The sequence below is a fragment of the Amblyomma americanum genome, chromosome 3, assembly GCF_052857255.1.
Source record: "Amblyomma americanum isolate KBUSLIRL-KWMA chromosome 3, ASM5285725v1, whole genome shotgun sequence".
In the NCBI taxonomy this organism is placed as follows: domain Eukaryota; kingdom Metazoa; phylum Arthropoda; class Arachnida; order Ixodida; family Ixodidae; genus Amblyomma; species Amblyomma americanum.
Window position 1 is genome coordinate 59880829 of NC_135499.1, and position 15141 is coordinate 59895969.

At 47.9% G+C, this 15141-nt stretch overlaps 2 long non-coding RNA genes across 2 annotated transcripts; both read left to right on the forward strand.

The window, feature by feature from the left end:
• The first annotated feature begins 1161 nt into the window (after nucleotides 1–1161).
• Nucleotides 1162–2343, forward strand: LOC144124616 (uncharacterized). The gene is made up of 3 exons (XR_013313239.1): nucleotides 1162–1248; nucleotides 1325–1351; nucleotides 2301–2343. It is a non-coding gene; the product is annotated as an uncharacterized LOC144124616 (long non-coding RNA).
• Nucleotides 2344–2738: 395 nt separating this feature from the next.
• Nucleotides 2739–4247, forward strand: LOC144124617 (uncharacterized). The gene is made up of 3 exons (XR_013313240.1): nucleotides 2739–2807; nucleotides 3322–3384; nucleotides 3893–4247. It is a non-coding gene; the product is annotated as an uncharacterized LOC144124617 (long non-coding RNA).
• Nucleotides 4248–15141: the final 10894 nt, after the last annotated feature.

Here is a 15141-nt window from a genome sequence, read left to right on the forward strand (position 1 = left end):
TGCCGCTCCAGCATTGTAAATTTCGCTCCACACTCCACCCCGGCTGTCCTCTACGCTGCTCTCTCGCGGGGCGCACGACTGACCTTGGAGGGCTCTGAACTCTCCGCATTATTCCCATCTCCTCACATATGTCTCTTATCTCGCGCCTTGTCCTTGACAGCTTTTGGGAAGCTCGCAAATAGTTTCGCCTAGTACGCCGGAAACGCTCGTTTCCGGCGGGTGGGTGAGGGGAAGGCGAAGGTCGCTTTCTTCTTGTCTGTGTCTTTTTTGGGACATTTCCCTTGCTTAAGCACTTTTTTCCCCTTCTTCTGGACCCATGCTACTTGCCTGCACCTTCAGTTTCTTGAAAGAGCAGTGTTTCCTGTTGATGTTCTGCTCACATCCCTTTCACACTTCCCATTTGATCACAGTGAAAGCAAAAGATGAAAAACTGTGCCTACTGGTTCATTTACCTGCTGTTCTTAATCCAGACTTCAAATTTGTGGGCAAGCAGCTGTCTGCCATAGCATAGCTACATTGGCACTTGTGTTTAATGGAGGAATTAGAAAAGAACGAATCATGGGTGGTGGTTAGTATGCAGTTACCTAGAGAAAAGTGTGAGTGGAATAATTGCTATGATCAGATAGAGCTTAAGTCTGCAGTGAAGCTCTGTCCCCATTTCTATCTGCTGCACAAAATTATGCCGCACCCAAAAAGCAGTTGGAACAAAGAACTAGTTATTGTTACCTAAACCAAAAGCAGATCACAAAATAAAACATAAGCTCAAGAATTTTAAAGGTTCTGGCTTGTCGATCATAGCCAGACATTAAAAAGGTGATTTCATTCATCGTTTCGATTGGCCAGCATAGCAATAGACTAGCAGGCTGTGGCACATTGTTACAAACTGCTGTCTTATTTTGCTTGCATCCTGCCACAGTTGTTTTCACGCATATATGTTATATAATGTTCGTACCCCTTTGCTGTGTAAGGAGATGCTAATAAGCATTCCTGAAGTGAGGTATGCAAACCTTTAAAATGTATGAAATCATGTTATTTGGCTGTTTTTCAGATTCTCCATTTGGCTGAAATATGCCAATAGGCTTGAACTCCTGGAGACACCAAGGGAAAAGGTCTACAAAACATACAGGCTCTGCTCAAAGCACTTCACGAGGGATTGCTTCACTAGTTATGCCTGCACAAGGCTCACGCATGAAGCAGTCCCTTCCGTGAAGGTGCATCAGCCTCGTCTGAGAGCCTTGGTGCACCCGGGTAAGCAAAATTCCTCTCCCAGTAAATTCTTCCCAAGCTTGATCCCTCAGTATATCCTGTGGCTTTTTTGTTGCAGATTTCTATGAAGGAGGTGCGGCACAAGGTGAGGGCACTATTTTCAGAAAAACCCATCCTGTAAATGTAAGACCAAAGGGAACAATTGCATTCATAGAGGCTAACTGCAAACATCACTTCCCGGGCACAAAACTTTCCTGCTTCAATGTCATGTGGCCATTGTTTCAGTTGCATCAGACTGCAGTTGTGTACCATGTTGTAGCCTAAATTTCTCTTAACCATATTAACAATCAGATGCTGGATAGTGCACTCCAGCAGCAGTGAGGAAAATAATTTTTACAACTCTATATTTAGTATTCTTGTCATTATTACTTACTGTTCGCTGCGGTGAATAGAGGGCAGACTGCGCGAATTCACTCCAAAATAGCACACAGGGTCAAGAAAGAACACACACACGCACAAACTGCCAGCAGCTTATTGTGACACACGAGGCGGTAATTATACATGAAGTGGCCGCATATTGTGCAAGCATGGAGGGTAAACATTTTACCGGTTTCTAAGGTAAAAATGGTTCTTTGAGGAGCAACCCGCCAGGATATTTAGCGATGCACATGTCACTTAGGCTATCTGATTTCTTCCTGAATGATTTCGGGAATAAGTTTGCAAGCATTAATAGTGGTGACATTGCACGCTTCATAGATAGGTTTGCAGTTTGATTTGTATTTCCTACAATGCACATCAAGTGAATTTATGGCCTCGTGGTTCACAGTAAAGTGTTCGTTTGTGTGTTTTCATTCTTCTTCCTGTGTGCTGCTGCGCTATTTTGTATGTCGCGGTATATTGATCGCACAAATTTTTCCTTTTTAATCGTAACTGCCTACAAGCTCACAAAAACGATTTAAGCCCAATTTAAGATCACACTAACTCCCAGCAAGAGAAACCGTTCCAAATAGAACATCAAGGCCATACTGTGCACTGAGCAGAAGGTGCTGCTATGCAGAGCTTGATTGGCTATCTTTTTTTCCTTGTTCGCATAGGCATTGAATCCGCTTCACCACTACAGTCCACTGCTGCACCAGTGGTAGTCATGCTTGGTCACGGTAAGTCTTCCTGCAATCTTGCATAGGAAAACATTCCTAATGTCTCACTACACCAGTTGGTTTGTTTTCCTTGGGAGTAACTAAGTGGTACCTATATTTCAGACTACTTGCCGTTGCCATCAACACTTGGGCTAGGCACAATTGCTGGTGCAGATTCTGCTGTCCATGACACAGGTAGGTGCACTAAGTCAGGATCTGTTTTACATTACAGCTTGAAATGAAGAACTTTTCATTTGGTTCAGGCTAACCCTGTAATGCAGTATTACTTATGCTGAGGGCTCTGTCATAGCACAAAAAATAAACATATGTAATTACTTTGCTGGCTGATTTCTTTAGATTGGGAGTGTCTAAGTGGTCGTTTAATTGCAGACGACACACACTCTTCACGTGCCCCGCAGCTCACTGATGTGCAGACTACGCCCCCTCCCCCAGCTGACGAAGAAGGTAGGTGCAATGCACTAATAGTGCAGTGATAATCTATGAAAATTCAACAATGGACTGCAGCACTATTGCTGCAGATTTGCACGTAATAAATTAACCCTCTGCAATAGCAGCAGTGTGCAATTATGTCGTGGTGTGCAATAATTAGGTGCACGTCGGCACATCTTACTGTACCACTACTTCGGATGCCAGACATTTGTTTCAGAAGAGAAGAAACAAGTGTTAACTTTATGCTCACCAACTAGTATTTCATATATTTTTCTGTGTGCATATGTATGAATGCATTGTTTACGTGGTGGACCCCTGTGTTATCTGTACAGAATTATATTTACAGGTAATTTTTCATTCAGCTCAACGAAAACATTGGATAGCCTTCTCAGGTACTTGTTGTGGAAATTGCTTCACTAGCCTGTTGCTTACCATTCACATACACGCTGCGTAGCCAGGCTAAAAATGTGCACCTGAGAATTAAAATACTTGGTTGAAGCCTCCCACAGTGTGTTTATTTATTTGACAGGTGCTGCCCAAAGCACACCCATCAGAGTGATTGCATCAGCATCATGGGACTCACCTGATTATGGTAAGTACTCAAGAAAACATTAGAATTTATTGCAAACTACAACCTTCCACTTCAATGAAAAAGTATGCACCGGTAACCTTGATATATTTATGATGGGTATCGGCAGGCCCGTAACAGCGTGTAGGTATCGCTTTACTGCACATAAATATTTCTGGTTTTTTCCATTTGCTTAACTCAAGCTTGTCATGAAAAATTGCTCTGAATATTAAGCAGGCAAAACACATGGATAACAATGAGATCCATTAACTATTACCCTGTCTGTATTACGAGCAACTAGTTTCCATTTAAGCGAGGCGTAAAGTTGGTCGCCAGAAAAACTGTCCCTATCAGCGAGGATCATATTAACGGGGCACGACTGTATTCATCATTTCACACAAAAACATTGCCCTGCAAGTTTGGCAACCTGTAGCCCTGTGACTGCACCCTAATCTTGATTTTGTGAGGGATGTAGATGTAGGTCTCGCTCTGAGGCAAACATAAATATGCTTTTTTTATATATTTTTTGCAGCTGAAGCTGGTCCTAGTGGCCTCAGCGGTGCCAAAGAGAGTGTCAGACAGCCAGTGATGACACCAGCATCAGGAACGCCCAAGAGTCGGCGGAGGAAGGGCGCAGTTGTGTACACCCCTCGCACCAAAAAGCGCTTCGAGAAGTTGCATTCTCGAAGCGACAGGTACCGAAAGGCACTGAGTCGGATTAGGAAAAGGCACGACACAAGGCGAGTAACGCAGCAGGAGGCTCTCAACAAGCTTGAACCGCATTTGCCACAAGACCTTTTTGAATTGGTTAAAGCTCAAATCAGGCTCTGCTCATTTCCGAAATCCAAAAAGCACTGGTCAAAACAAATGAAACAATTCGCTCTCAATTTGTTATTTCACTCTCCAAAAGCTTATCGCTTCCTCAGAGAAATGCTCCATTTGCCACATGTGAGGACGCTAAGGCGCTGGCTGGCAGACATCCCAATGACACCTGGTATCATTCCAGGTGCCATGGATGCAATAGAATCAATTACAAAAGAATGGCCACTACAAGACAAAGCATGCTGTCTTTTATTCGATGAAATATCCTTGAAAAAAAATTTGATGTATGATCAATCAAAAGATATTGTAATTGGCTTCACAGATGATGGGAATACTAGGACTTCTCGTGTGGCAAACATAGCCCTTGTTATGGCGGTGTCTGGCATATCAAGAAGTTGGATGCAGCCAGTAGCCTTTGCAGCGTCCCACAATGCAACTTCAGTTCTTGCAATGCGCAAGCTGCTATTAGATTTAATTCAGCAGCTTCAAACCAAAGGTCTTCTGGTGAAAGCGGTCATTTGTGATCAAGGGTCGAACAATGTGAGTCTGTCAAGAATGCTCATCCATTCTATCCATGAACCATATTTTGTTGTCAACAACCGCAAAATATACTTCATGTTTGACACCCCACACCTAATCAAATGCACAAGAAATAATTTGCGACGACATAAGCTCACCATTGGCTCTGAGGTTGTTGACTGGACACACATCGAAACCCTTTACAAAAAAACTCGTCACATTGATCGGGCCTCCAAAACACCAGTTGAGCATATCAAAAGCAGATTGGCAAAAAAACTAAAAGAGCAACACATCTACAGGATGCCCTTTGCTGACATGAGAGTGAAGTACGCCACACAAGTGTTCAGCGAATCCGTATCTGTGGCACTCCTCACTCTCATTGCCATTCAAGAGCTTCCTGTTGATGCAAAATTTACAGCAGAGTTCACGGAAAGGATGGATAAGCTTTTTGACTGCCTGAACAGTTCGGCCCTGAAAAAGCAGGACGACAAGTTGCGGTACGCAATGACAGAAGGCTCGGAACATCATGTCTTCCTTGAGTCGTGCATAGATTGGATCGCCCAATGGCATTTTGGTGGTCCTCTGGACAAGCAACCACACACCATCAAAGGTTGGCAGATTACAATCAAAGCCTTACTTCTGCTGTGGACAGATCTAAAGGCAGATTTCGATTACACTCATCTTTTCACTCGTCGGTTGCAGCAGGATCCGTTGGAAAATTTTTTTGCAATAGTTCGTCAAAAACATGGCTGCAATGAGACACCTAATGTGTACCAATTCGTGGCTGCTGTAAAACATATTTGGATTGGCCAACTTTTCAAACTTTCGCAAGGAAACTGCGAAGTGACAACACATGCGTTCCTCACCAACTTGGAGAGTGTTTCTGCAGTATTGTCACCAAGCAGCACTCCAAGCACAAGCCACAGCAGGCAGCAAGGCTCAGGTTCATCTGACTTGCAGGCGTCTTCACAAGATGCCCCTGACATAGTATACGAAAATGTTGTGTACCATGTCGCTGGCACTCTTGTGAAGAGCTTTCTTGACCAGAGAACCACAGAATGCACATGTGAGGGAACACTCCTTGCAGCAGACGGTGGCTCTCTCCATAGACGACACCAATTCTTTGCACTACTCAAGGAGAATGGTGTTCCCGAGCACCTTTTTCAGTCAATTGCCGCAACTTCTGAGGCATGTCTAAATTATATAAAGAAATTGGATTCGGCCTTCAGAAAAGAAATCTCTTGCTGTGCTCATTTGTCCAATGTGTCCAGGAATCTTGTTGAGAGGATTCCTAACCAGCAAGCTGTTTTCTGTTCATTAGGCTGCAAAATTAAATTCCTTAAATTATTCTGCCGCACAAGGCTGCATTGGCACCTTTCCTTTTTAAACAGGAGCATGACGTCAAAAACAAAACAGAGTGCTCCCGCCAGAAAGAGGCGCAAATTAGCCGGCTAAATTCATGAGGCACTGTGTTAGGATATTATTGTATTTGGATTTTTAATGCTGCCTACTTACTACACATGTGCTCTGTCTTTAACTTTTTGTTGTACTATTTATTTTTTATGTATATAAGTATTTATGTACCTGTTTATCCGTAATTCTGCTCCGATTGCACATATACTGTACTGACTGCTTTTGCTCCTGCTGCGTTACTTCTTTTACAAAGTACAAGTTTGCCTTCTAGAAGCCTTGTGTGCCTTGTTAGTATGAGCATTGCTATGACCATTGGTTCTCAAATTAATATTGCTGAATGCTAACAACTTACAAGAGGTGCTAGGGAAACCGTTTTGTTTTGGCTTCTCTTTCTTCCTGCGTGACAAGTATACAGGCTCAGTGCCCTTCAAGGAATGCCAGAATTCAGTTAATGACTGGCTGTATGCTAACCATAGTTCTTATGATCAGTAACAGTGCCATTTGTGCAAAAAGTAAATTTGTGAAGCACACCATAATGTTGAAGCATACATCGATTCAGGTGCTCGCAAAAACCAAAAAGTGCTCTGCGGAACCCAGGAGTTCTTGTGGTATATAACTTGGCAACCTCTGGTCATGGCTTGCCCTCTGTTATGCTGCTGGGAAAATTGGTGATAGCTACAGTTCATTTCATACATAAGGTACAACACAGTGAAATGTACGAAAGTAATCAGCAAGAAAAAATGAAGGGAGGTATGTTATTCCGTGCTTGTTTTGTGGCCGAGTGGTCTGAGGATTGACAAAGCAACAGCGTGTCGTCAGCAATAACAGTGCATTTAATCAAGCTCATGACAAATGCGTCATGTAGTAAGCCTGTAGGCAAAGCATTCACCATGTTTCGCTCACCACAAGGAACGCACTACTTTTTGGTCATGGATGCAGGCAGCGCAAACAAGAGCGCTAGCTTTGACAGCATTGCACCTGATGTATGAAACAGAGAGCAGAACCCACAGGCAGCAAACGCGGACTGGCTCAGGTGCTCGGCTCTGTAACATTTAAGAGGGGTGTACGCATAAGATGAAAAATGTTTGACATGTTTGCTGGTGTCCAATACAAGCGTGCTCGAAATATGCTGCGGTGCTATTTGTAGTTGCTTTTTTTTTCCTTCTGGAAGTTGTAGCGTTTGGGGTTTCACCTTTTGGAGCAACACATGGGCCATGCGGGGCACAATAGCAGCGGCCGGCGCATTACGCTGAACTGTGTGGCGTCCATAAGCGTTTGCAGATACTGTACAGTACACGGACCACTTGCAATTTACCATTCAGTAATATAATAACTGGACATTGTGGTAGATGCAGTATAACGCCACATAGAGAAACATTACTGGCCTGTTACGAACCCTGTGCGTTTTCATTTCTCAGATGAGTTATTTATACGCACGCATATTTTGTTACACCCCAATGTGTCATCGCAAGCTGAATTAATGACCTCCAATTACTGTTCGTCACCAGCCACGGCCACAACTGTTCAGAGAATTTTCATAAAGTCGCTTCTCCACACAATTCTCGGCCTGCCCTGGTTGCATCTTCCTCCCCTTGGTATCTACAAAACAAAGAAACCAAAATAGGGCATGGCAGACGAGCTGTGTCCTAAAGCATGCAAGCCTGTAACTCATCTGCCAAGAGCTAAACGTGCCCAAGGTTACCTAAGTTCTTTTCATGGCATCTGTTTACTAAGTTATAGCACTGCAGCATATTATGTTGTCCTTAGTCTGATGCAACGAGTGAAAGGCTGAAACTTTTCGCTGCCCTTCTCTGTATGTGTGTATGCATAGCCACAGACAGATACATTTCAATACATCTCGGATGTTGTACTTCACTGCTGTTCATCTGAACCTGCACAAAAGCATATGCTACATGAATGTAGCCCATGCTTATATGTACCGGACCTACCTTGATAGTACCTTACCTCTTTGTACCCTGTATATATTCTCTGTGCACTCGCTCATGTGTTCTAGGTTTCCATAATGGAATTTATTAATTTTGATTTTTAGAACGATTGTCACTGATATTGCAATGCCCAAGATGCCTAAAATCACTTTTGTACATCGATTGTCACTACTGATGTTTCCTTTAATAAACTGTTCTTTGGAGAAAACTATTTACGTTTTTGGTACTCGAGCGAGCGCCCTAAGCAGCTGCTAATCAGCCGCGCTGGCCGCGCCGCTCGCCACCATGCACCGTGCTGCCTCAACAGACACATCGAAATGCAAAAGCGGGTAAGCAGATGTCGTAAGTACTTAGGAAATCAAGCGGGAATGCAGCGCGGGAGCAGCAAGTCACCAGTATTTACGAAGCTTGCATCGAGCTAGCGGCCGCCAGCACCACGAACGCGCGAGCAACCGCCCGCAACCAGCCGGGTAAACAAACGCCGCCATATTGGATTTTTCTGGATTGGCTTGGCTGAGCTTGTTTCAAAAAGTTTTGAGCAATTTATGCCTTTACCGCCAACTCCCAGGCACCGCCACCGTCGCATTTCAAAATCGTCCCCATTGGCTCTACGGGAATGTCACACCCTTGGCGGGGTCCACTGGGCTCGGAACGGCGAGTCCTGGGCTCCGCCCACCAGTACATACGATGCAATTGCTTTGCTATTGGTTCAAATTGGGCGAGAGCTGGCTTACTAAAGCTCCGCCCAATTATCGAAGGGGTTGAAACCCGCTGCAAAGAATGACTTAGGACAAGCGCGCCGAGTCTCAAGCTCGGCCGTTTTTAACAGCCTTTTTTTATCAGCCTTTTCTTTAAACTGCCTTGTCATCACTACCTTGTATTTCAATCCCGTCTTTAATAAATAAGTTTTGCTTTGAGAAGTTGGAACTGCTGCCCCAACCGGCAACGTGTCGCCAGACGAGCGGGCGAAGACCCGAAGTGCTCTTCGTACTGCTAACCGCCGTTCCCATCCGTAGGAGGGCAGGAAAGTTTAACTGGTGCCGTGACCAGGATCGTCTGAGCGGCTTCCTGCAGAGCGGTTGGAGGCAGTACCTTCCTGAAGATTGACGGAGCACAAAATCTTGGGGAGAAGCCCCGGGTACCAAAGTCCAGACGAAACCTCGGAGTCAAGGCTCCACGTCAGCGCTGAGGGGCCAGTGAGGCGAGACCGACGGAGCGAAGCGCGGCGACTTCTTCGGCGCCTGCGGCTGGCGACTTCTGCGGCACCCGCGGCTGGCGATTTTGAAGGCCGGGAGGACGTGAAGGGCCTGCTTCAAGCTACAGATTCTGGCCACACTTCTGCGCCTCAGGACGTGACCTGCTGCTGCCACGAAGCAAGTGCCATGACCGACAGCCAGACAACGGAGTGAATTTCCCCATTCTCACTTTACTTGCCTCGGGAGTGCTTGAGCCGTAAGGTTAGAATTACGCAAGGCACAATGGCTACATTCAGTTGGCAAAGTGAATATGGCAATGAGTATGGGAATGGCTACGAGCGAGCGCTAATATCAGATGCCGAGCGAGTCATAGAAAAGGAGAGAGGTGACGTCATTATTCGAGACCTCAAGCGTCAGTTAGCGATAGCCGAAGAGAAGCTACGGCAGACAAAGAAAAGGATTGCAGAGGAGCAACGCTCGCGGAGAGCGGCTTGTGTATTGCAGGAGCCGGCAAACACTCAGCCATGCTTTATCATCGCCAAGGACGCTGATCAAACGCTGATCGATGAGGCGAATAAAGAGGACAGCAGCAGCGTAGCTCAGTCCGTTCCTATTGAGAACAGACAAGAGGAATCACGTGTTCCTGCAAACAGCACAGCTGTCGTTGGTGTCGAGGAGCCACACGTTGTGCAGTCAACCACGGGCGTTGACACACACCAACAGCCGTTGATTGCCAGGGTGGAGGTGAGTTCTACGGACGTGCCAGGGCGAAATTCGAACAGTGGTCAGACTGTGCAGATCGAGTGTTGCGACGTAGCCCGGTATGTGGTTAGTGAGGCTAATGGCGCTGATGAGCGCAACGGTACGGACTGCCTTGCCGGACGGCTTGCCCAGTGCGACATGTTGTTGGCAGTAGAAGCGCCAATAGGCCAGACAGCGTTCGGCGAAAGAGGCATGTGCGTTCAACCAGCATGCGCAGCACTCACAGCGGCGTCGGAGAAGCCAGCACCACAGCAGCTGGGTAGGCGAGGTTGTTCAGAGCCGGAAAACTCAGACTCGTTCAACGCCGCAATAAGCTTGGCTCTAGATGAGGGGAATCAGAGCAGTGACTACGGGGGATTCACCCCATGCCCTGGAAGGAGCGAAGTTACACTACCGCTGATAGAGGCGAAGCGCGACCCAAGCTGCGATCTGCTTGCGGGTCTGGGCGACAGGTGGATCGCAAAAATAGAGGTCGCTGATGAATTCATTGAGCTGGCCATGCCATGTTCTAGGAGGCTCTCTAGACACGAGCATTTAAAGCTTTTCGCGGAGGCTTGCCCCCCATATGCGCAGACGGTCGGCCTCTCCTTCGAGGAAGATGAGAGAGACAACCCCAGAGCAGGACGAATGCGAGAATGGTGCATGCTGAAGCGCGCAATGTACACTTTCATGCGAACAGATATGTTCGATCCTGGGGGATAGGGACAAATGCATAATTGCCACAGCCTTAACCCACTTTGTCACTGCCAGGTTGCGATAGGTGTAAAAATTCCTTGTGGCTCGAGCACACGATGGGGCAGTGAGTGAGAGTGGGGAACGCCAAGATTTCACAGCATGCCCTGGAAGGAGCGAAGTTACACTACCGCTGATAGAGGCGAAGCGCGACCCAAGCTGCGATCTGCTTGCGGGTCTGGGCGACAGGTGGATCGCAAAAATAGAGGTCGCTGATGAATTCATTGAGCTGGCCATGCCATGTTCTAGGAGGCTCTCTAGACACGAGCATTTAAAGCTTTTCGCGGAGGCTTGCCCCCCATATGCGCAGACGGTCGGCCTCTCCTTCGAGGAAGATGAGAGAGACAACCCCAGAGCAGGACGAATGCGAGAATGGTGCATGCTGAAGCGCGCAATGTACACTTTCATGCGAACAGATATGTTCGATCCTGGGGGATAGGGACAAATGCATAATTGCCACAGCCTTAACCCACTTTGTCACTGCCAGGTTGCGATAGGTGTAAAAATTCCTTGTGGCTCGAGCACACGATGGGGCAGTGAGTGAGAGTGGGGAACGCCAAGATTTCACAGCATGCCCTGGAAGGAGCGAAGTTACACTACCGCTGATAGAGGCGAAGCGCGACCCAAGCTGCGATCTGCTTGCGGGTCTGGGCGACAGGTGGATCGCAAAAATAGAGGTCGCTGATGAATTCATTGAGCTGGCCATGCCATGTTCTAGGAGGCTCTCTAGACACGAGCATTTAAAGCTTTTCGCGGAGGCTTGCCCCCCATATGCGCAGACGGTCGGCCTCTCCTTCGAGGAAGATGAGAGAGACAACCCCAGAGCAGGACGAATGCGAGAATGGTGCATGCTGAAGCGCGCAATGTACACTTTCATGCGAACAGACATGTTCGATCCTGGGGGATAGGGACAAATGCATAATTGCCACAGCCTTAACCCACTTTGTCACTGCCAGGTTGCGATAGGTGTAAAAATTCCTTGTGGCTCGAGCACACGATGGGGCAGTGAGTGAGAGTGGGGAACGCCAAGATTTCACAGCATGCCCTGGAAGGAGCGAAGTTACACTACCGCTGATAGAGGCGAAGCGCGAGCCAAGCTGCGATCTGCTTGCGGGTCTGGGCGACAGGTGGATCGCAAAAATAGAGGTCGCTGATGAATTCATTGAGCTGGCCATGCCATGTTCTAGGAGGCTCTCTAGACACGAGCATTTAAAGCTTTTCGCGGAGGCTTGCCCCCCATATGCGCAGACGGTCGGCCTCTCCTTCGAGGAAGATGAGAGAGACAACCCCAGAGCAGGACGAATGCGAGAATGGTGCATGCTGAAGCGCGCAATGTACACTTTCATGCGAACAGACATGTTCGATCCCGGGGGATAGGGACAAATGCATAATTGCCACAGCCTTAACCCACTTTGTCACTGCCAGGTTGCGATAGGTGTAAAAATTCCTTGTGGCTCGAGCACACGATGGGGCAGTGAGTGAGAGTGGGGAACGCCAAGATTTCACAGCATGCCCTGGAAGGAGCGAAGTTACACTACCGCTGATAGAGGCGAAGCGCGACCCAAGCTGCGATCTGCTTGCGGGTCTGGGCGACAGGTGGATCGCAAAAATAGAGGTCGCTGATGAATTCATTGAGCTGGCCATGCCATGTTCTAGGAGGCTCTCTAGACACGAGCATTTAAAGCTTTTCGCGGAGGCTTGCCCCCCATATGCGCAGACGGTCGGCCTCTCCTTCGAGGAAGATGAGAGAGACAACCCCAGAGCAGGACGAATGCGAGAATGGTGCATGCTGAAGCGCGCAATGTACACTTTCATGCGAACAGACATGTTCGATCCTGGGGGATAGGGACAAATGCATAATTGCCACAGCCTTAACCCACTTTGTCACTGCCAGGTTGCGATAGGTGTAAAAATTCCTTGTGGCTCGAGCACACGATGGGGCAGTGAGTGAGAGTGGGGAACGCCAAGATTTCACAGCATGCCCTGGAAGGAGCGAAGTTACGTTACACTACCGCTGATAGAGGCGAAGCGCGACCCAAGCTGCGATCTGCTTGCGGGTCTGGGCGACAGGTGGATCGCAAAAATAGAGGTCGCTGATGAATTCATTGAGCTGGCCATGCCATGTTCTAGGAGGCTTTCTAGTCTAGACACGAGCATTTAAAGCTTTTCGTGGAGGCTTGCCCCCCATATGCGCAGACGGTCGGCCTCTCCTTCGAGGAAGATGAGAGAGACAACCCCAGAGCAGGACGAATGCGAGAATGGTGCATGCTGAAGCGCGCAATGTACACTTTCATGCGAACAGACATGTTCGATCCTGGGGGATAGGTACAAATGCATAATTGCCACAGCCTTAACCCACTTTGTCACTGCCAGGTTGCGATAGGTGTAAAAATTCCTTGTGGCTCGAGCACACGATGGGGCAGTGAGTGAGAGTGGGGAACGCCAAGATTTCACAGCATGCCCTGGAAGGAGCGAAGTTACACTACCGCTGATAGAGGCGAAGCGCGACCCAAGCTGCGATCTGCTTGCGGGTCTGGGCGACAGGTGGATCGCAAAAATAGAGGTCGCTGATGAATTCATTGAGCTGGCCATGCCATGTTCTAGGAGGCTCTCTAGACACGAGCATTTAAAGCTTTTCGCGGAGGCTTGCCCCCCATATGCGCAGACGGTCGGCCTCTCCTTCGAGGAAGATGAGAGAGACAACCCCAGAGCAGGACGAATGCGAGAATGGTGCATGCTGAAGCGCGCAATGTACACTTTCATGCGAACAGACATGTTCGATCCTGGGGGATAGGGACAAATGCCTAATTGCCACAGCCTTAACCCACTTTGTCACTGCCAGGTTGCGATAGGTGTAAAAATTCCTTGTGGCTCGAGCACACGATGGGGCAGTGAGTGAGAGTGGGGAACGCCAAGATTTCACAGCTAAGAGACATCGAAAATGATTGGACAGGCTCATGCCAGTGTGCCTATTTTGTCTTGTGTGAACTGTTCCCTGTGTGGTTATATTTAATCCGTCTCTGACGAAGAGCACCATGTTATTATGTGTCTTGCCCTCGTCGGGATTCTGTTGTGATGTACATATAACTTCATGAAAACTGTAGTATGTTTTCTTTAACCCGTATTCATGGCAATGTTGTTGCACGTATGATTTTTTTTATGATTTTACCAGAGGGTCTGATTCGCGCTTGTCGTCCTGTAACTGAAATGTGTAAACTAAGAATTGTGCTTCCGTCTGCATGCCTGAACGTATCTTTCCTAGCATGTTTTTCTTCTTCCAATTGTTAGTAGGACGCAGAAGGATTTTTTTATTGTTGGTACAGCGCCCAGTTGAGGGCCGGTTCCCTTGTGCTTTCGCGCGTTTTGTATGTTGTTGAAGGCCGCATTCTTTGTGCTATTGTGGGCTTCGGTATGTTGTGTGTACAGCAATTGTCCCCCCCCCCCCCCCAACATTCTTGGTGGGGAGGTGTTAAGTGGAAGCCCACAGGGCTGATGGGACACCCCCCCCCCCCCCCCCTACCCCCGCACCTGTTACCAGGAGCAGTCATGCCCGGAAGAAATCGAGTAATGTACGTCGAGGCGTGACGCCCACGCTTAGGGTGAGCTACAGCACTTATCCTTTCGGCTCTGGCGCCCAGTCAACCTTGTCCCGCTGAAGACATTCCTTTGCTGTCAACGGAGACGGCAATTCCGATGCGTGGCAATCAGTGGAATGCGCGTGCAGCGAGCTGCGTACGCGGAGTCACGCGCCCTGCACGTTCCAGGAGGAGCGGGGTCCACTGGGCTCGGTACGGCGAGCCCTGGGCTCCGCCCACTAGTACATACGATGCATTTGCTTTGCTATTGGTTCAAATTGGGCGAGAGCTGGCTTACTAAAGCTCCGCCCAATTATCGGAGGGGTTAAAACCCGCTGCAAAGAATGACTTAGGACAAGCGCGCCGATTCTCAAGCTCGGCCGTTTTTAACAGCCTTTTTTTATCAGCCTTTTCTTTAAACTGCCTTGTCATCACTACCTTGTATTTCAATCCCGTCTTTAATAAATAAGTTTTGCTTTGAGAAGTTGGAATTGCTGCCCCAACCGGCAACGTGTCGCCAGACGAGCGGGCGAAGACCCGAAGTGCTCTTCGTACTGCTAACCGCCGTTCCCATCCGTAGGAGGGCAGGAAAGTTTAACTCATCCAGTCCATCGCCGAGTTGGACAGGCATGGCGCCGCAATACAGGATTGTGAAATGGCTCACAACCGGCATGGATGGTACACGAGAAAGCACGGCCAAAAGGAAGTAGCCATAGAGACCGTCACTGAGTTAGATAGGAGTAACTCCGCTAGAGCTCGTTCAGAACACGTGTGGAATGGGTACGGATCCCGTCGGACCAAGCCGAGCCAAGGGAG